Raw genomic sequence first — 21368 nt, forward strand, 5'->3', positions numbered from 1 at the left:
TTGGGTGGAGGTTTGTAATTCATGTTTTTTTCATGGTTTAATTGAAGTGGTTTATCTATCTTTGAAAAAGAAAAATACTTAGCTTATATTATGTGTAAAGGGTTCTTCACAAACTATAACTAAAGGTGGATTTCAAAGGGATTAACTAGTTGCAAGTCAAGAGGTAGGTCTACTAGTATATGAAAATCAAGTCTTATGGGACAATAATAGAATATTTTCAAGATGTGTAATTAATTTATAGGGTTATTCACAAACTTTAAGCCAAGAAAGATCTGAAATGGTGCAGCTTGGTGCAAAGCAAGAGGTAAAATTAGTCATGTTTCATGGTTCAATTCTGTCATACAATAATTTGGAATACACCTGCCTGCCACATGATTGTTCCATAATGCAGCAGGAAGAAACAGATGTGCAGTAGTTCAATATCGTTTCTGTAGCTAGCCACAAGGCCAATCAACACGCTTCTTGATTTCATTTTCTTTTTTCCTTTTATATATATATATATATATATATTGTTATTTTATTTTATCAAATGGGTGATATCAGATAATGAAATCAAAATTAAAACGTAGATCCTTAATTGAATCAAGTTTGAGCCAAACGCACACAGCTAGCATGTTCTCTCCATGTCACACAATCCTTTAGGATAAATTTGTTTTTTTGACAAAATCGATAAGTAATAAAACAAAGAACAAACGATTAAAGAAATGCATCATGTGCAGTAGCTTAACTGACTTCTTAGGGATAACCCCGCTATATAATCATGGAGGAAAAAACGAGAGATAATTCTCACATAAAACTCCTACAAGAGACTCTGAACATGAAATATAATATAAACTCGAGACCTCTCAATCATAATCACGGATAATTACTATTGAACTAACCCACGATTCCTCCACTAGAATAAACTTGCACATGTTCTTAGTTTGATAGAATTTTTTCCCCACCCACTTTTCATATGTTATAACCCAAAAATACTAGTATAAAAAAATTTGAATTTTTTTTTAGAAATTATATAAATGAACATCAAAAGTGATATAGTACAATACCAATAACAATAATAAGAACAACAGTAATGATAATAATTATCAGGGTTTGAAAACCTTGCAAAAAAATAAAATAAAATAAAATAAAATAAAATAATTACTAATATTAAAGTCATAATATATTATGAATCTGAAGACGTAAACACTGAAATAATCAAAGACCAAATTCGGAATCAAAAAGTATTGCTTTTCAGAAGCCTTTTCCTCATAAATATTTCACACTACCTTCTCTGAAAAGCTATGTCTGGACTTTTTCAGATGCTTCTCCTTCTGACAAAAAAAAAACAAACCACCCCAAAAGAACTATTTTTGACTCATAATATTTGATCTACATTCACTACTTGGGGAAAAATTACTTGCTGCACATGCACAAAAATAAACCACTCCAAAAGCAAATGAAAATGCAGGTTAATCAATAATAGAATTGGGCTCAATCCAACATATGACCCACCAAGGTACTTAGATACACATGCCCTTGTTAGTAAATTGATGACACATACATACACACCCATAAATTTTACAATAAAATAACTGCTCTTTTAAAACTCCAATATATAGGTACTTTTTCCGGCCAATTATTCAAGTAGGATATAGTATAACAAATATTCAAGTGCTTTCTATAATTATTAAAGTCAAAACATGTAGATTGACATCTAGTATCTGAGGTACCTTGGGAGTGCCTGGTGTTTCCACATATGAGCTCTCACCAAAAGATTTGCTGAAACCTCTGCCTTCTAGTTTTGCAGCAATAGCAGTAAAATGAAAGTTTAAATACCCACAAAGCCACATAAAAATTTAAAAGATACAATACATGTGGCAATTTGGCAAGCAGAAGTTTTTTTTATATGTTTCAACACTGTTCTCCTTCAAATTCTTAGGCTAAATCACATTTGACACAATTTCATAGAACCTCACATCTTGTAACTGTATAGTATTGCAAGGTAGACCAAAAACATGCTAAAATTAATCACATGCTGTCTACTACAGATGAAGCGTCAAAGGAGCATATGATAATCACCATTCAAACATCAAGAAAATCCATGATAAATGGCTATGTTGTCCCCAACAAAAGGCATGAATGATAGCATGTTTCAAAAATGAACCAATGAGTCAAGAACCACCTTTAGAGGTAAGAATGAACAACATAATAAAATTTAATTCAAAAATTGTACCAGGTAAGTAATGAAATGCACATGAAATCACAAGAAATATTGAATTCTTCACCAACCTGCTTCTGCAAGTTAAGTAGAGTAATAATTTCTTTCCGCAATTCCAAATGCTCAGCACAAACTGATTTAGTGGGGGACCTTAAGCTTTAAATGGACATGATTGAAAATGGGATGGCTGTGTTATTACAAAAGCCAAAGGAATATAGACTTGCTCATAAATACATAAACGGCAGAAGGATTGTAAAACAATCAATAAATAAAATTTCAGCTAGAAAATGTCTGGCCCAGAAAAGTTTGTACTATAAGTCGCCAGATTTACATAAAAGCTGGAGTTATCATTTTGGACTTAGTCAATATGCAACCTCACACAACTGCATCTGAAACCTTAAAGCAAAAGGCATACCCCAAGATCTTGCAAAGTCTGATAAACTCTTTTGATAGTCCTGAGACCTGGCAGTGGAGCTTGCTGCTTGTACCATTCGGTCAAGAACATGGGTTCTCAATTACATGTGAACCTGAAAAATTCTCACATTAGTGAATAATAATACTTACAATTAGAGAGTGGCTATCATCAAATGATGTTTCTGACGACTATCTCTGAAGTAAGATGACACTAACAAGGTTGGAAACATGATTATATTTGCATCATTTTTTCCTTAGTCCAATTTCTCTAATAAATTAAGGATGCTATTAAATAAAATCAGGATATAAACAAATCTCTATCAACCCATATCAATACACAAAGATAGCTATTTCGAAAATTATAGTCATCTTTACCTTTTAGAATAACCACTTAGTCATGCTTAGAAAACATAGTTCCTTATAGAAATAGCCACATCAAAAATAAAATGCATTATCTGAAATTATATTAATTGTTCTATGTTGCACAGTGCATGACTATGCATTATCTGCATTATCTGCAAAAAGTAGTCAAGCAGGACATCAACATATCAAGCATACAAATAGTAGTCAACAGCAGAACATGTGGAAACAAGATAAACTTGAGCTGAATCAGTTCAAGTAAAAGTAGCACATATACCATGCGGAGCGAAGCTGGGGTAGAGGTGCTGCCTGCTCCAATTGTTGGAGGAGCAACAGCTGAGGGTGATGGTTGGGGATTGGAAGATGGTGATATAGATTCTGCTTGGGTCGCAATCTTCTCAGTAGTTTCAATATTAATTGTGTCTACAGGCACATCAACTTCTTCAACCTGAAGAAATAGCCAAGTGATTTGAACATATAAAAATGAGAAGAATTAAGTTTGATCAAATTTGCAAATGTAAATAGAATTATATAGACACAGCAAAAACACAAATCAACATCATAGAAAGTTCCGTAGATTTGGTTTCCATAGAAAAAAGATTTCTCCATGATGTATTGGTTCACAAATCCATAATGCATTTTAATATAAGTTCTACAAGAGGCTGCCATCAAGGCTGTAGGAAGCTAAGTTAGGCAGTTGTATATTTGGTGAAATCTAGTTACACTCTTGTCACAGCACTCTCTGTATATTGGAAGAAGAATGATAGATAATGAAGCTTCTTCTATTAAGCTTTATCTTAGCATTGACTACATGACTGAATATAAAGACACTAAAAGTAACAACTTTGCCAGCTAGGCAGCATACAAAAGTACAAGGAAATAAAAGGAAACAACAGAGAATTAAAAGAGATGTCGGCTAACATCCAATCTAAGTTCAGCTTTTACTTTTCTCTATCCAATCAGCCGCTGGCCTCCCATGCACGTACATAGTGTAGCTGACTCTAAAGGTAGCAGAGAGTTTAGAGCAACAACACCAACATGCTCCCCTTGCTTACAACTCTCTGATTCCCAGCATACTCCTGAAGTATTCAAACTTGTGATTTGGCAATGCTTTGGTAAAAACATCCGCCACTTGTTCATTTGTTCCACAGTGAGTTATGTCAATTAACCCATCTTTCATGAGCTCACGAATGAAGTGGTAGCGGGTGTCGATATGCTTTGTACGCCCATGCATAACTGGATTTCGAGCAATTGAAATGGCGACTTTGTTGTCCAACGAATGATCTTTGGGGGCGCCACATGCTTTATTCAAGTCTTCTAATAGAGCGTCGCGACGGATTGCCTCGCATGCAGTTTGAAGTGATGGATATGTATTCGACCTCGGTCTTTGGATAATGCGATGATGGGTTGCTTCTTTGAGCACCATGCTATAGGCTGCAGACCCCAAAGAGACTGACCACCCGTGGTGCTTTTTCCGGTCATCCTGCGACCCACCCCGATCATTTGCTCGGAGTAGCTGATCAAATTGAATTCATCATTCTTAGTGTAGAGGAGACCATAGTTGGTTGTTCCATTGATGTATCTCGAGTCGTTTCAACTGCGCCGAGGGTGATGCATACTAGGAGTTTGCATAAACCTAGACACAATCGAGGGCGAGCATGCATAATGTCTGGTCGAGAGTGTGTGAGGTAGAGCAATCTCCCAACTAGCATCCTGTATTTTGATGGATTTGCATAACCAGAACTGTCCTGAGATTGCAGCTTCTCATTTGAATTCATTGGGGTACTAATGGGTTTACAATGTATCATGCCTGCTTTACTCAGGAGATCCTCAGCATATCTCTTTTGAGAGAGAAACAAGGAACCCTTTGACTGCTTCACTTCCAAGCCAAGGAAGTATTTCATCAGACCGAGATCCGACATTTCAAAGGTCTTCATCATTGTTTGCTTGAATTCTCTCAACATTTCATCAGATGACCCCATATATATTATGTCATCCACATATAAACAGAGTAGAAGCTCACCTGCAGCTCCTTGATGCTTCCTGTAAACAGTGGGCTCGTTCGCACTGCGCACGAATCCCATTTTGGTGAAGTGATCATCGACTCGGCTATACCATGCCCGAGGTGCACGCAGAAGCCCATACAAGGCCTTGTGGAGTCTGTATACTTGATCTTCTTTTCCTTGAATGACAAATCCCTCTGGTTGCATAACGTAGACTTCTTCTTTTAGCTCCCCGTTCGGGAATGCTTTGTCTTGACGTCGGTGATAGATGCACCATTGTTTTTGTGTTGCTATGGCCATGAATACTCGTATTGTCTCCATACGAGCAGCGAGGCGAAGACCTCTTCAAAAATCAACACCTTCCCGTTGTGCATAACCTTTAGCGACCACCCTTGCTTTCTTCTTCAATAGTGACCCATCGAGTTAAATTTGGACTTGAAAAATCCATTTTTAATCCGATCACATTCTTCCATCCGGCAGGTTGGTAAGCTCCAGTCCCATTCTTATGAATTGCCATCATTTCATCATGCATAGCTGCAACCCAGTCTTGGTTCATAGCTGCTTCTTCGAATGTGGTGGGATCCGCTGCTGTCAGTGCAAAGGAGCATGAATTATATATATCAGTTATATCACGATACCTTGCCGGAGTCTCATTGTCTTCAAGTGTGGATGAGGTAGTGTGCAGCTGAGATGCCTCTAATCGTTCATCGAGAAGAGATCAGCGGTGGAGAGTTGCTGTCGTATAGTGGTGGTACCCTTTCCATGTCAGCATGTGGCACAGAAGTTGATGTAGACCCACCATGGGTTTTAAGCCAATCCCAGTATCTGGATTCAAAGAAGCGAATATTCCTGCTGATGTGAACCTTCTTTGAATCTGGATCAATAACCTTATAAGCCTTTGATTGTTCACAGTATCCAATGAAAACCCAGGGTTTTGATTTATCATCGAACTTTGTTCTCTGTGAGTCAACAAGTCTAAACGCCATGCATCCAAAAACCTTTAGATTATCAACATTTGGCTTTGACCCCGTCAAAGCTTCATATGGCGTCTGAAGTTCCAAAAGCTTTGGTCATGGAGCGATTGATGATATACACAGCTGTGGCACCGCTTCAGCCCAAAAACTCCGGCGGCATCCTTGCCTCCTTCGGAAGAGTTACGGCCATCTCCGTTCTTGTCCGATTCTTTCTCTCGGCAGCGCCATTTTGTTGAGGCGTTCTTGAGTGCTTTGATAGCGATGCATGATGCGGGTGAGATCACGAATTTTTTTGAACTCTTGAGAAGTGAACTCACCTCCCGATGCGTGTGGAGAACCTTTAGTAGCAGCGAGGTTGTTTCTCGACGAGAAGTTTAAAAGCTGTTTGAGCTAGCACGCAGCGTCGGATTTTCTTTCAAGGAAAAAACACCGGTAGTATCCGAGTGCGATCGTCGGTTAGTAAGAAAAAATACCGGTTACCTCCGAGTGAAGCGGTTTGCATCGGTCCCACTAGATCACCGTGTACCAGTTCCAATGGAACTGTGGCTCGTCTCGCTCGCCCTTTTGGAAATTCTTCGCGTGTTTGTTTGCCGAGTGAACATGCTTCACAAGGACTTGGTTCATGTATAGATGGCAAACCATGCACTAATTGATGCTCATGCAGATTTTTCAAACTTCTAGTGTTGAGATGGCCGTACCTTTTATGCCAGAGATTTGCATTATTTGTCTCACTCTGGACCACATTCGCCACCCCAACATTCTCAGCTCCGAGTGGGAATAATCTATGCGAAGTCATGCTCACACGAGCAACTTGTATCTTGGTCTTTGCCTCCTTGATTATGCACTCACCTTCAGTGAATTCCACATCGTAGCCAGAGCTCATCAACTGTCCCACACTTAGCAAGTTATGTGCTAAGTTAGGCACAAACTGGACATTGTTCAAGATGGTGGTCTTTCCATAGTTTGATCGAAGTGCAACGGTGCCTACTCCCTCTACTGGGAGTATTTTTCCATCTCCCAGTCGTATGGACTGGTTTGGAGTAGCTTCAATACATTTGAACAACCTTTCCTCGCCTGACATATGATTCGAGCACCCGCTGTCGATTAGCCAGGTTCCACCATCTTCAGAGACTTCATCATGAAGCCATGAATGCAACTCCTTCTTCTTCTTCCTTTCCTTTTTGTTTCTTGAGTTTACATTTGCTTCTTTGTTCCGGAACCAACATTGAGCTTTTGACATGTCCATACTTTTTACTGAGATAAAAGCACTTTGGACATTCTTATGTTGTTTGCTAGCTTACATTGAGTGCCCACCATCATAGCTCCTCCCACGGCCTCGCCCTCTTCCTCTCGAAGTTCTCTGCGACCTCGACCTCTACCTCCTCGATGACTATGTTCTCCAAAGCGGAGTGCTCTTGACATGCAAGGCTTTGTCTTCGTCTTGCTCACCGTCAAGATTAAGTATTGACTCATGACTTCTCAATGCACCACTAAGTACATCAATAGTTAGAGTATTCAGGTCTTTAGCAGCTATTAATGAGTGAACTACCTGTGAGAATCTTGGTGAGAGACTTCTTAGGATTTTGGCTACTACAGTCTTTTGTGGACACTCCTCCCCCATCATCCTGATCCGATGGACCACATCCAAGACTCGGCTAACGAAGTCTTGCACGTTCTATCCACGCTTCATTCTTGCTGCGTCGAATTCTCGGTGAAGAGAATGTAGCTCAACGGTGAGAGTGCTCGGATCCCCTTGGAACTCAGTCTTAATGATGTCCCAAGCTTCTTTGGCAGTCTTGGCCTCTGAGATTCTGATGAGCACTCTTGGATCAAGAGCTTGCTGGATGAGGAATAGTGCTTTTGCATCCTTTTTCATGCTCTCATTGAGTCGAGCCCCGTCACCTTCTCCACTGAAGCCCTTCTCAACGAGACTCCACAAATCTTTCGATCGAAACATCGTCTTCATCATCAAACTCCATAGGTTATAGTTCTCTCCTTTAAAGAATGGCACGTTGGCTTCTCTTGAGGATGAAGAGGAGCTGGCCATCTCCAAAATCTCTGATACCACTGTAGGAAGCTAAGTTAGGCAGTTGTATATTTGGTGAAATCTAGTTACACTCTTGTCACAGCACTCTCTGTATATTGGAAGAAGAATGATAGATAATGAAGCTTCTTCTATTAAGCTTTATCTTAGCATTGACTACATGACTGAATATAAAGACACTAAAAGTAACAACTTTGCCAGCTAGGCAGCATACAAAAGTACAAGGAAATAAAAGGAAACAACAGAGAATTAAAAGAGATGTCGGCTAACATCCAATCTAAGTTCAGCTTTTACTTTTCTCTATCCAATCAGCCGCTGGCCTCCCATGCACGTACATAGTGTAGCTGACTCTAAAGGTAGCAGAGAGTTTAGAGCAACAACACCAACAAAGGCTTGTTCTTGTTGATGCAAGAAGCAAAAAAGAAGATTTCGCAAACGCTGATCTCATTTCATTGATAACAAAACAACTGAGCTAAAAAAAATCACAGATAAATCTGAAAATGTAACTCCTACATTAGCAAACAAGAATAGCAACTTTAATGGCAATTGGCAAATTACTGAAGTGAAGGGTGGATTAATGGAAATTAAAGGGCAGCCAATTGATGGATATTAGTAGATCTAGCCTGGCAGGTTCATGGTAAATTCTGAAATTTTTATTTTACATTTGCAGATACGTCAATGCTTAGACTTTGCAATAAGATGGTAAAGATCCAAATGACAATAGATGTGCTCACCTTGTTAAACATGCGTGATTCCATTATTAGTTTAGCTTCTGCAATAATCTGAAAGAAAACAAATATGTATCACAACATAACAAGAACCAGATACAGCTATTCTGATACATCAAATAAAGACACAAGAAGAGAAAAGCTTGTGAATCTGGCAAACAAAAGATATATACCTCAGAATTCCTAATATCCTGCTGTCTCGTCTGGGAAAGCACTGGCACGTTTACACTCAACCTCATGTGCAACATTGTAGTGTTCCTAGTAACACACAAAGAAATTTCAAAAAGGGAAAAATCATTACAATTAAAATGCCTCAAAGACCTTTCTGATTAAATATTATCAAATATTTTGCGAAGATATTATGTTAGAATTTAATTCAACACCTTAACCAGTGGATGTCCAGAAACATCAGCAGATGATGGTGCTCTAGCAAACAGAAGTGCTCTTGATACTGCAAATAAACCAGAATAATTGAATTTAGGTTTCTGTTATTAACAAAAAGTAACTAGAAAGATAAGAGGATTTCGAAGAGAACATTTAAGGAGCTGAATAGCAGCTATTCCAAATGCAAAATTGCCAACATCTTTGAATAGTATTGTTGAATAAAATGAAATCAAACAGTAAAACCAGATTACTAGTAGAAACAGGCACAATCATATTGCAATGTAATGTCATCTACCAAAACTAAGCAATATTAGTACAGAAGTCATATAGGCAGGGAAAAGTAGGACCAACTAACAATTTAATTTGGCATTGAATTGAGCAAATATTCTCCAACTCATTTAGAATGAAAACCTAAAACCTAACCAGGAACAACAGAAATTTTCCTTCCGGGGCTAGCATGAGATTTTTTTTTCTTTTCTTTTCTTTCTTATTAGGATATCAATTATAGGAACAACATGAAAACATTAATTGTTTCTTTCACTTTTAGAGACATGACAATAAGAACATCAATTTACATCTTATTTTCGTAAAAGACCACAAACACAAAGTTGCGTCTTACAAAATTGGACCGTGTACAAGAGTAATTATTGACTACTACTTGTGGATACGTGGCGTCAGAACCATATGTTGAATTTCAATAAAGAATCCAATTTTTCATCAGTGTCCTGCATTTAACTCCCTTTGGATTGCAAAACAATTAGAGCAGTATTACCTGCAATTCACAGGTAAACAGCAGCAGGACACAAGCAATAAGGACCTAAGGGGCTACCTGCTATTTACGAGTTTGGAAAGCAAGGGCACACACATTTGTAACATGGATTCAATGGACTGTGCGCATGGCCACAAACTAACCCACACTCCTAGCTAATAAATGAATTCCCATCAGCGATTCACAACTGTGATGTCAAGTGTTCACAAAATAGCAATGTTGAATGACAAAGTTCTGTAGACCCAATGACCCATATGATGTGGAACTTGAAATCCATCAGTTACACACACAAGCCAGTCCTCTTCCTATTAAGTACATTAGAAAACCATATCATATCCATGGCATGACTAAATATAGAGAGAAACCAATAAAGATGGGCAATGATTACAGAAACAAAATGTAAAAACATATAAAAAAATTATTTGAATAGCATGCCATCAAAGAAATTTTACCAGCATAGCACCGACTCTTCAGTTCTTCCACAGTGCGTGAGGTTGGGAATCTGTCAGCTATAACTATAAATCTAAGATCAAACCATTCACACAAATCAAATAACTGATCTGTTTCTTCCTTGGACCATGTCTAATCACCAAGAATATCAAGCTGGTTGGTAAAGTCAAAAAAAATCCTTCCAGAAAATTCATATAATGCATATGAAAACAATAAAGGCTAACAATCACAGAATACATACTACCTAATGCTTTTCGTACTCCTCATCAGTGTGCTTGAGAACAACTACAGACTGAAGAGTAAAATCCAAGTTATTTCATGACCAGGTTGAAGAAAAATATACAAATAAAACTGGCTAATTTAATATAAATCACAATGGAACAGAACAGAAGCACTTTCTCTTTTGTAATTTGGTTCATCTATTGTTCTTACCTTGTTGTATTTCGCAAAAGCATAGTCACCTGTTGGAGGAACACCATTCACAACCTAAACTAAAAATGGGAAGTAACCAGCAATAATAAATTCATGGTCCGCATGCAATCAACGAATTAATGGAATGAGGCAAGTGAACAGACTCTATGATAGACCTGTAAATTGTCTGTCCGTGCAGAACATGTAAAAGGTAGCCATTGCCATGTGATCTGCAAAGAGAATAGTGCATATGTGAAACCATATGTATCAACACCAAATGCAGAAGAAATAAGGCCACCATTGGCCAAATAGAAAAGATGACTGAAAGTGCAGTGTCCAAGGTTACATTTCATTCAAAATCAAATAACATTGGGATAATGAAATATTACACATTTTGTTTATAGACCTCACATCTAATATTAATCCAAAAAAAAAAAAAAAATCTACAGCAGTTGGCTGGTTGCTAAACCAAATAAATTTGAAATTTAGCTTCAAAGATTGAGCTGTTTCTATATGAGAATTGATTGAAAGCTGGCCCATTGTGTCTGAGATAACAGTGCAGCAATTTGAAATTTAGCTTCTCTGCCCAAATGACTAAAAAACCCAGCCCCTTCTTTGTAACAAATTAAACTGTTTAGGGGTAATTAAGGTAATTTGGCTTTCCCGGTTTTCTACTGTTATGAACACAGTGAATGGACATCCATACCCTTCTCTTCTCAGTCAACCAGCAGTAACTCCCTGGGGGTAACTTATGTAAATTCATCCTTTTTAAAACACACTGAATTTACCTGAACACCCTTATTTGAGTGACTAACCAATTTAACTGTTGAGGCCAATTGGTGTCATTCTTCCCTCCCAGCTCATCCATCATCCCTTTTTAAAACACACTGAATTTACCTGAAAGCCCTTAAATAGTAAAGGATAAAATTATTATTATTATTATTTTGTTTTTAAATGATGTTTTCTTTGAATTACAATTTTTTTAATAAATTAAAAAATGGAAATAATTAATTAATTGAAAAGAATACCCAGCCTTGGTACTAAAACGTTCTCCCGGTTAAAAAATGTTAGAATTTATGTTAAAAATAATAATGATAAAATATTGGTTTTTTTAAATCATGTTTTTTTAAATATCAAAATCATTGGAACGGTTTTTTTTTTAAATCATTTTTTTAAATATCAAATATTGCAACCTTTTTTAAAATTTTGCAAAGTTTTTTTTGAAATTATAAAAGTTAATTGCTATCATATTTCTTTCAAAAAAAAAACAAAAAGAATGGAAAAGCGGAGATGGGCGGATGGCGGCAGGGAGGGACCCAGGCTTTTGGAGGCGATTGGTTCGAGACTATTAGCTAGATCGCTCACGATAGAGCCAAATTGCTTTGGGCCGGATCGTGGGGGCGAACCACCCGAGTTCTTGGGAAGAGATGGCACTTCCTCACGCGATGTTCAGGAGGCTGCGACCTCGGCCAGAGTCCTTCTCCACAACACCTTTGGGAGGCGGCACGTGAGCCGCTCTGACCGAGAAATACTACTACGGGCTTTGTCGCTCGATGCGGCATCCTCGCGAGGGCGAGGTTGGACCAAGCAACAGAGGATCTTCGTGGCCCGATCGGATAGGGGTCGGACTCAGCGATCAACCTAATGACCCTACGAGGGAACCGAACGGACCAAACTAATAACCAAAGGTCTGACTTGCATGACCCAACACTGCATGAGGTACATGAGCCAGCGAGCAATCTAAGGGCTGACCCAGCGAGCAACCAAACACTACATGAGGGACATAACCTAACGAGCAACCAAAGGGTTGCTGACCCTGGGAGCAACCGAACACACCATGAGGTACATGAGCCAACGAGCAACCTAAGGGCTAAACCCGCACCGCTGGATGAGGCTGTGGCTGAAATCGCACCGCTGGACGAGGTTGTGCCTGAACCCGCACCGCGGAACAAGACTGTGCCTGAACCCGCACCGCTGAATGAGGGTGTCCCTGCGCGCATTTGTAGGCGGCGGAGGTTGCTCGGCAGAGGTGTTACCATTAACCTGCGCATCACCTGCTCTATACGCACATTTAACCAATATTGTGGTTGTTGGACGTAGTGGCCCAGATCCATAGTCCCACATCGCGCGTGAGACGATTCTCTCGGCACGTATACTCTTACTAGCCCTTCCCTATAAGCTGCGAGTTATGGAGAGTTAGGGTAGTGGGTCCTTATGAACATGGTATCGGTAGTGTCCCCACGTCGATGCTGGGATTGTGCCTTGAATGAGCTAGGATCTTGGCTCTCACATCCACTGTGAGCCCAGGGTGGTGTTGGGACGTAGTGGCTCAGGTCCATAGTCCCACATCGCCTGTGAGACCAATTCTATCAAGCTCCCGTATACCCTTACCAAACTTTCTCATAAGCTGCGATTATGGAAAAGTTAGAATTGGTGGGTTCCTATGTAACGATGGTAACTTGTAAGTTTGTGATTAGTAATAGTTTTTTTTAAAAAAATATTTTATGTTACAATTCTAAAGGTTTGATTTTTATTTTTGAGCAGACTAAGACTGATGGAGAGGGAGTTGACGTGACTCCGGATTTGATCATGTAGAAGATGATAACTTTTTCTTGTAATGCAGGCGTTGCTTGTTGAGAAGCTGGAGTAATGTAATGAGCGGGGGCGTTTGGATCGAGTTGGATCCTGGGAGTGGGAAATCACGAAAGTACCCTGCATCCCACTCCCATGTTTGGGTCAAGTAATGGGGTCCCATTGCTCACGATGGGATGGTCGGGACTCATCCCATCGAGGAGCTCATTACCCCAATTTCTAAAATTGAGGGTAATGGGACTCATGAGAGGGGAATGGGGTGTAATACCCATATTACCCCTCTCTTTATATTTAATTAATATTTAAAATTAATATAATTAATTAATAAATTTAATTATATTAATTTCAAATAAATAATAATTAAAAATAATGATATTTAAGTATTTTATAAGTAAATTTTTTTATTTTTGTTAATTAATTATATGTTAAAAAATTATTACTTTAAATAATTAATTATAATAACGTATTTACATATTAATTAACATATAAAATAATTTAAACATCATTATTTTTTTTAACTATTATTATAATTAAAATAATTAATTAATGGGGTGTAATACCCCTATTATTATTTTAATTATTATAATTAAAATAATTAATTAAATATGTAAATTAATTATATTAAGTTTGAATATTTAATTATAATATATTCTAAATATTTAATAATAAATAATATTAAATATTTATTATTAAACATAATTCATTATTTTATACAAATAATTTATTTACACAAAAGAGTATTAATGTAATTTTCATCCAATCTCTTTCTTATTTTTTTTCTATTCCTAACTCTTATTCTCTCCATCCAAACACCTTCTTTATTATCCTCCTCTTTCCCCCTATTCTTATTCTTATTCTTCCCTTTTTTTCATTCTCCCTCTTCTCATTCCTATTCCACAATCCAAACGGCCCCTGAGTGCAGAGCAAAGAACTTAGCATCGGAACTGAGTAGTCTTTTTTTTCTTTTTTAACACACTTGCCAGACCATTTATCCTGCAAATTATTACCTTCTTAGTTGTCACAAGTACTTCTGATTATGTCCTTTTCAGCATCCTAATGGAAACTGTGCATTACATGATAAAACATGGCTGTTTTCCATTTGCACGTTTAAAATTTTGGACATTTGTAGCATTTCTTTGAGCAGTGCCTTGGGTAGTGTTCATCTCACTCTGCATCAGATTTTGGGCAGAGAACTGAATGTTATCTTTTTCCTCCTATCATGGTTCTGGTTCTTTTAACTCCCTGATTATCAGCTTGTGCGGTTGTGCCGTTGTACAAAACGTCCATGGATATAGTTTGTATGGGAAAAATATGTGAATTTTTCAACTCCTGTTATCCATATTTATCTTGTTTTTTATGGTGTGTTCATTGCAGGGAGCTGTTAAGGTGATGGCAAAAGATCTTATCTGAACAAGGCATCAAATTACAAAATTTCATGCACTCAACTCACAACTCCAAGGTGTATCTCTTAGAATTCAGGTAGGATTTTAGTTTTATTGTCATCTTGCATGACTAGAAAGCCTTATTGCCTTGAGTTTGTTGTAATGACTTAATGAAAATTTGTTGCAGGTTCTCTAACTAGTACTGTATTTAAAAGCATGAATGCTATGGAGTTTGGTTTTTTTAGTATTTGGACTAATTGTTACAATGAAAAAAATTGAATAATTAGTAAAAATTTGGTGTTTCATTAATCTATGAAGACAATTTAAGTAGTTGGTGTTTAGATGTAGCCGCATGTAGGAACTATATAATTTGGAATTGAGTGTATAATTGATTATATGAAGCAAAGGGTTATGGACAAAAGAAACTGTGAAGTGGAAGGGATTGTTAAAAAGTTTAGTGATGATTTGCTGATAGAATACCAGAGTTTGGAAATTTGTCTCTTTAAGAGTGGAAGAAAACCAATGGATTGTTATATTGTAAAATCTCAATATGTTTATTAAAGTTTTTGATGAATCAGTGTGAAGGTTTTTTCCCCCAGAAATTTAACAAGCTATGATTATGCATCAGTAAGCTCTTGGTTTTTTATTATAATCAGGTTAGTTGGTTCTCCATTGGTGAAGCTTGCTTATTTCTCTTAATTTGGATGGAGTTAGTCTTGGTGTGTAATAATTTATGCAAATAATAGTTGGTACACTGAGAAGAAGTCAATTGATTATGATAAAAAGAACTAGTTCATCCGGAATGAAACCTATATATTGACTGAACAAGAATCTGATTAATTAGAATAATGGGTTCAGGATCTAAGTTATGGATTAATTTTTGTTATATCCACTTACCTGATTAGTGCTCTCTAATATTGTAATTGTCATCAGGTGTGAGATTAGACACAACAAACATTGAAGTGAAGAACATTTTGGGTTGTTCACTTCAGTTGGTTGTACAATACTAGATTAGATTTAAAATTGTAAAATGACGATCACTTTAACTAATAATGACAGAATGACAATATTGACAACTGAATTTAAGATGTTATATCTGGTTCGATGACATTATTGATAATAATGGTTCAATGACATAATGACATTGCCGATGAAACAGAATTTTAGGCATGTTATTCCCTTCAATTAGATAAGTAAGGAATCATTAATGCGGAATCATGGTCGTATTCATGTGACCTTATATTCTTGGAGAACCTATCCTTTTTTTATCCTATCATAATAATGCAGATGAACCTTGTATTATTGCACCTTGTTCTTTATTTCTTTTTGTAATATGGAAAACGAAGTTGAGCTTTCAGCTCAATGGTTGACCTTGCACTGTTACATATAGATCCAATCCGATAATTAACTTCTGTGAAATAAGTTTTTATTAATAACTTTCTCTCAAATAAATGTAACTTCTCTAGTTTCTGTTAACCCTCTTGATTGACTGGAGGTGAGCCTTTGTATCTCATTGTTCTGGTGCAGAGAAAGGCAAGCAACATTTAGAAGATCAGATATATATGACTTGAACCAAGCATGCTTATCGTTTTCTTCTCTTTATTCATTCTGTGTATTATGTCAACCTTTCTACTATATCATGCCTTCTATTTGCAAGTACACTTTTAGTGTTGCTCATATTACACATTTTTTTTTTTTTGGGAATTTTATTTTATTCTGGCTGCAATTACTGATGCTGATAGAAAAGAGGTGATATATATATATATATATATATATATTTGTGGTGTTCTTCAATCGAGGGAATGAAAATGGAGAAAAATAATTGATAGAGGTGAAAAGAAAAGGAAAGACAAATTTCATTGGTATATGTCTTCTTAATTTGCATATCCATCTTACTTTCTGTGTGTTTGGATTTTGGACTTTGGATTGAATGAGAATAGATGAGAACATGGACACTGGTGAAAGGGAAAGCAAAGATTAGAAATTTCATGGATGTATATCCATCTTATTTTCTGTGTTTGTGGACTTTGGATTGAACTAAAATTTAAAAAAAAAAAACAATAGAAATTGGTGAAAGGAAAAGCAAATATAAGAAATTCTGTTAATATGTTTTTTTTCTTGCTTATCCACATGTGCATGCAAATTGTTAACTGGAATTGTTAAGAGAGGAGATGTCGTAATGGTTTATGTTTGTTACTTGGTACTCAGTTGTTGAGGGATATTTCTCTATGTATCCTTGCATTTGTGTGCTTGTTTGATTATCTATGCATCAGATTTTTGCTGCTGCCATTGTCGTATTAGTTGAAGAACTTCTCAACCAGAGAAGCTAAATTTTATTAAAAGATATTGGAAACAAAGAAAGTAACAAAAACACAGTGGAAACAGAGACAAGTGAAACTAACTTAGAAGACAAATCCATTATCAATAAAAAGAACGCATGACTGTATGATTGAAATGAATAGAAGGCAAGTGGTTGCTAGAGATTGTAAACATCTTTTTTAAGTTCTGACATTTGCAGATATATCTTTGTCAACTCTCAGCATGAGACCAAGTAGGATGGTGGATATAGTGCGATTTATTTGAACAATAAAAAAAAAAAATGGTATCGGTCTATAATAAGTTTGACACCTCTCTGTTGGCTTACATAGATGTACTACCTTTGTTATTCATCTTTGTTTATAATTTTTGTTAGTCTTTTTACATAGATGTACTACGTTTGTTTTTAAAATAAGTTTTTCCAGAAACAAGAAATGATTTTATTTTTATACAATAGCCTTTGTCTACATTGGAAATTTACCATAAATAGATTTAAGCAACAGCTTATCTTTCTTCACCAAAATTGGTACCACACCTAGGGTCATTTGGTGGCATAAGAAAATGGATCCAATTGTTTGGTTGTGATCTGGTCCCTGGAACAGTAGAGATTTAAATAACAAAAAAACATTGGTTGGTGGACTGTGTATGTTGAGAGAGTGGTTTGTGATTTATAACGCAAATAGATTTTTTTGATATCATAATTAATTTAATTTTCTAGATCACTAACATCATGGTCTCAAGGTACTGCTTTGTTTGCACAAATAATATTACTAACAAGGATGCATATGAAGTTTTTATAATAATACAGGAATTTACACGTGTATAACAGTTAAAAAGTTGTATTGCATGCATACCAACAACTACATGCTTGAATGAAGAATATCAATATATACCATCCACATTCTTGAATGAAATGGATCATGAAGTCAAAAATTTTTGCTAATTTTTGTAAAGTTATGATTTGTTGTTGTTATCTTCTTTCCTTAATGAAAGAAGCACAGCAAAGCTGGCAAAAGATCAGATTGATAGTAGTTACCTTGCTATTCTTGGGTTTGCTTCAGTGGCAGGGTATCATGGAGGACACTCCCATTGACCTTTAAGCTGCCAGTCCAGGCCATTTAAAGTAAAAATGGACAAACAGTGAACAATGATCTCAAAAAATTCATGCAGAATGGGTTGGAATCTGTTCATGCTGCTTATCAAAAATCAAGAACTCGTAATGAATCTAAAAGAAATTAATCCGGGTTCAAATCTCTCCCACATGATCATGTTTTTCGTCATTTGTTTATACACCGATTGGATAGCCCTAATAAGTATGACATCAAAGTGTAAGAGGAGGTCGTGTGTTCAAATCTCTCTCACATGCATCGCTTCTACGTCTTTCATTACATCTGCTCACTGCGATTCCTTATTATTCTCATACATGCATCATTCGGGTTTTCAAGATCTGTTTAATCATCGTTTATATTCAGTAAAAAGCGACTTTGTCGTCTATTATTCAAAATTAATCATCTGGTTTATAGCAACATCGTTTTCTTTTCCTTTTTCGTCTAAGCTGGGCAAGACTTAAAAATTCGAGGGATGTGACCTGAAAAAGAGTTATTAGAAAGATCTATGTAAGAGAAGAAGGGGCTATGCATATGGAGATCTGGTAAAGGACCTGAGAACAAATTTGAAGAAAGATCAAGGTTTTCCATGTGAGTGAAAGTTAAGAATTCAGGGATCATCCCCTGAATTTGGTTATTGGAGAGGTCTAAATCAACGAGGTTGTGAGTAGTCCAATGATCAATTTTCTGTTGATCGAGTGTTGATTTATTTTGATTTTTCCGTTATGTTAACTATTTTCAGTAGAGAAATGTGTTTTGATTTACTAATTAGTTTTTGCTTATAATGGCTTTGAGCAAAGGCTCATTGCCCTTATAAATGATCATTGCTTTATCTCTGTTGCCTGATATTAATCATGTTGGGATGCTAATTGAATTCCTACTAGATTAGCTGAGCTATAGCATTTAGTTTTCTCTCATCAATAAACTCAACAAATATATATGCTTTCCGGTTTTTTAAAACAAAACATCGTAGGCAAGGACTTAGGCCATTAGTAAAATAAATTTTTCTATAAATTTTTTTTTTATATTAAGGGTATAATTTTGAGAAAAATCATATACAAATAGGCCCAGTAGACAGAGAGTTATTTGTGATAACTGATAAGCATCGATGTTTTAGAATTTTATTTTATTTTTTTTTAAATGATTTGGTTTTCATGTCATTTTCTCTTGATGTATCTGAAGACTACTCAACAAGCTACCTCAATAGTGGTTTTTAACTTTTTATCATTGCATTTTAAGTTTTAATTAATTAATTTTTTTCTATTTATACAATATTTTGTTCAATAACTTATTAAAATGATTAACAACAAAGAAATTTTTGGAAATTAGAGCTTTAGATGTGTCACATGGCCATTCATGTAAAATATTAAAAATAATCACAGTCCACTGTATGTGTGCATCAAATCAAATAATCAATCATGTTATAATGTTGAACTGTTTATTAATATCAAGAATTAAATATTATTTATTTATCGTTTTGTCTTCATTATTAAATGCCACTGGTCATGACTCATGGTTGTGAACTTGGAAAAGAGAAAAACAACAAAGAATGTGAGTCTTATATCGTAATGGGCAAATTGCAAGAAAATAACCGATAATTTATGGAAACTCTTCCCAACGTCCAGTCGGTTTGAAAAAGGCTAAATTGAAAGAAAAAAAATCAAGCTGATCTTATATCTGTAATGGGCAAATTGCAAGAAGATAACCGACAACTTATGGAGATATGAAAAAAGAAAAATGCAGATAAAATGGCTATGAAAAAGTTTAAAGAAGAAAATAAGATATTAGTTACAGACTTGAGCATCATCACTGATCCTAATATTCGTGCCTATATTCAATCTGAACAAGCACGAATTATGCAAAAAAAAGGACATTCTCAACAACCACCTTCGTCATCATCAAATCCATTTGGAAGCTATTTCGATAATATAGGCGGAAGTGCTAGTGATTTACCAGAATATTAGTTTTAATGTAATTAGTTTTTACATTGTATTAGCTTTTATTAAGGTTATTTTCAATAAAATTTCAACTATTCCTGTTTTATAAATTTATTATATATTAATAATTATCTATTTTAGTTATTAATTAAATAATTATTATTATTGATTATTAATTAATTACACACAAATTAATATTATAAATAAATACTTATAATTATATTAATGAAATAATAATTTTATATATTTCATTACAATAATAAAAACAATAAAAATATAAAAATATAATTAAAAATAAAAATAATGTGGGAATTTCAAATTTGGGGTTCTGATGAGTGACCCCAAATTTGAGGTTGCACTATTAGAAACCCAAATTTGTGATTTGAGTGTGGGTTGGAGTACTCTCACACCCCAAATCCCACTCCCAAATTTGGGATTTGGGTGTAAGGTTGGAGATGGTCTTAGTTGTGGCCTGTGGGTCAGTGAGGGTTCCCAATATGAGCTGGAGAGATTGGGAACAGAGAGGAGAGATTTTTTTTTTTTGTTTTTTTTTCTAATTTATTTGTTTTCATACTAATGTAAGCTTGATAATGATCCCAAAATGCTTGGCTTAAATGATATTTTTGGGACTTTTACCAGCAGATAAGTGAGCTACTCTCAGAGTTCTATAAAAGAATAAATTTTTTTTAGTAAATTTATTTGTTTAAAAATTTAAAACTCTATCATTTGGATCAACCCGATTGAGTAAATGAGTTATGTTTGATAATGGTTTTATACAATTTATTGTTATGTTGGGTTTGAGCCCAAATAAAAAGCAAACTTTTTCTTTTTAATTTACATTTTGAATGTATTAAGATGAATATTGGGCTAAAAAAACCTTGATGCTATAATTATTTAATTTTTAATTTATTATTATCATGATATTTGAGATAGTGTAGTATTTTTATTTATTGAAAGCAAAAAAACAAATGTGAATAATAAATAAAAACAATAATACAATGAGGTGGGGTTTTTGTTGGGGGTGATCTAAAACATGTAAGATTACCTCAGTTGAATGTAAATTTTTTTCTCCATTTTAACCTTTCAATTCAATAAAATTTCAAAAACTTCAATTGTTTTTAAAAAAATTAAAAAATAAGAAAAGTCCATCCTCATTCATCATATACTTTTTTATATAAAAATATATTTATTGAAATATTTAGTTAGAGGAAAGGAAAACATTTGATTTTCTTTTTCAAATATTAAGTTGAAGAAAAAAAATTATTTATTTCAAATAATTAAATTTGACTTAATTAATA

General features: G+C 35.4%; 1 long non-coding RNA gene and 1 pseudogene across 2 annotated transcripts; one reads left to right on the forward strand and one right to left on the reverse strand.

The window, feature by feature from the left end:
• Positions 1–2397: 2397 nt before the first annotated feature.
• Positions 2398–11605, reverse strand: LOC120273289 (annotated as a pseudogene).
• Positions 11606–14463: 2858 nt separating this feature from the next.
• LOC120273521 lies at positions 14464–16400 on the forward strand. 2 transcript variants are annotated; one of them, XR_005540557.1, is made up of 3 exons: positions 14464–14627; positions 14704–14808; positions 16239–16400. It is a non-coding gene; the product is annotated as an uncharacterized LOC120273521 (long non-coding RNA). The 2 variants fall into 2 exon arrangements; XR_005540558.1 differs by lacking the exon at positions 16239–16400 and adding an exon at positions 14899–15385.
• The last annotated feature ends 4968 nt before the right edge of the window (positions 16401–21368 follow it).

This window comes from Dioscorea cayenensis, chromosome 12, assembly GCF_009730915.1.
Source record: "Dioscorea cayenensis subsp. rotundata cultivar TDr96_F1 chromosome 12, TDr96_F1_v2_PseudoChromosome.rev07_lg8_w22 25.fasta, whole genome shotgun sequence".
Taxonomy (NCBI): Eukaryota; Viridiplantae; Streptophyta; class Magnoliopsida; order Dioscoreales; family Dioscoreaceae; genus Dioscorea; species Dioscorea cayenensis.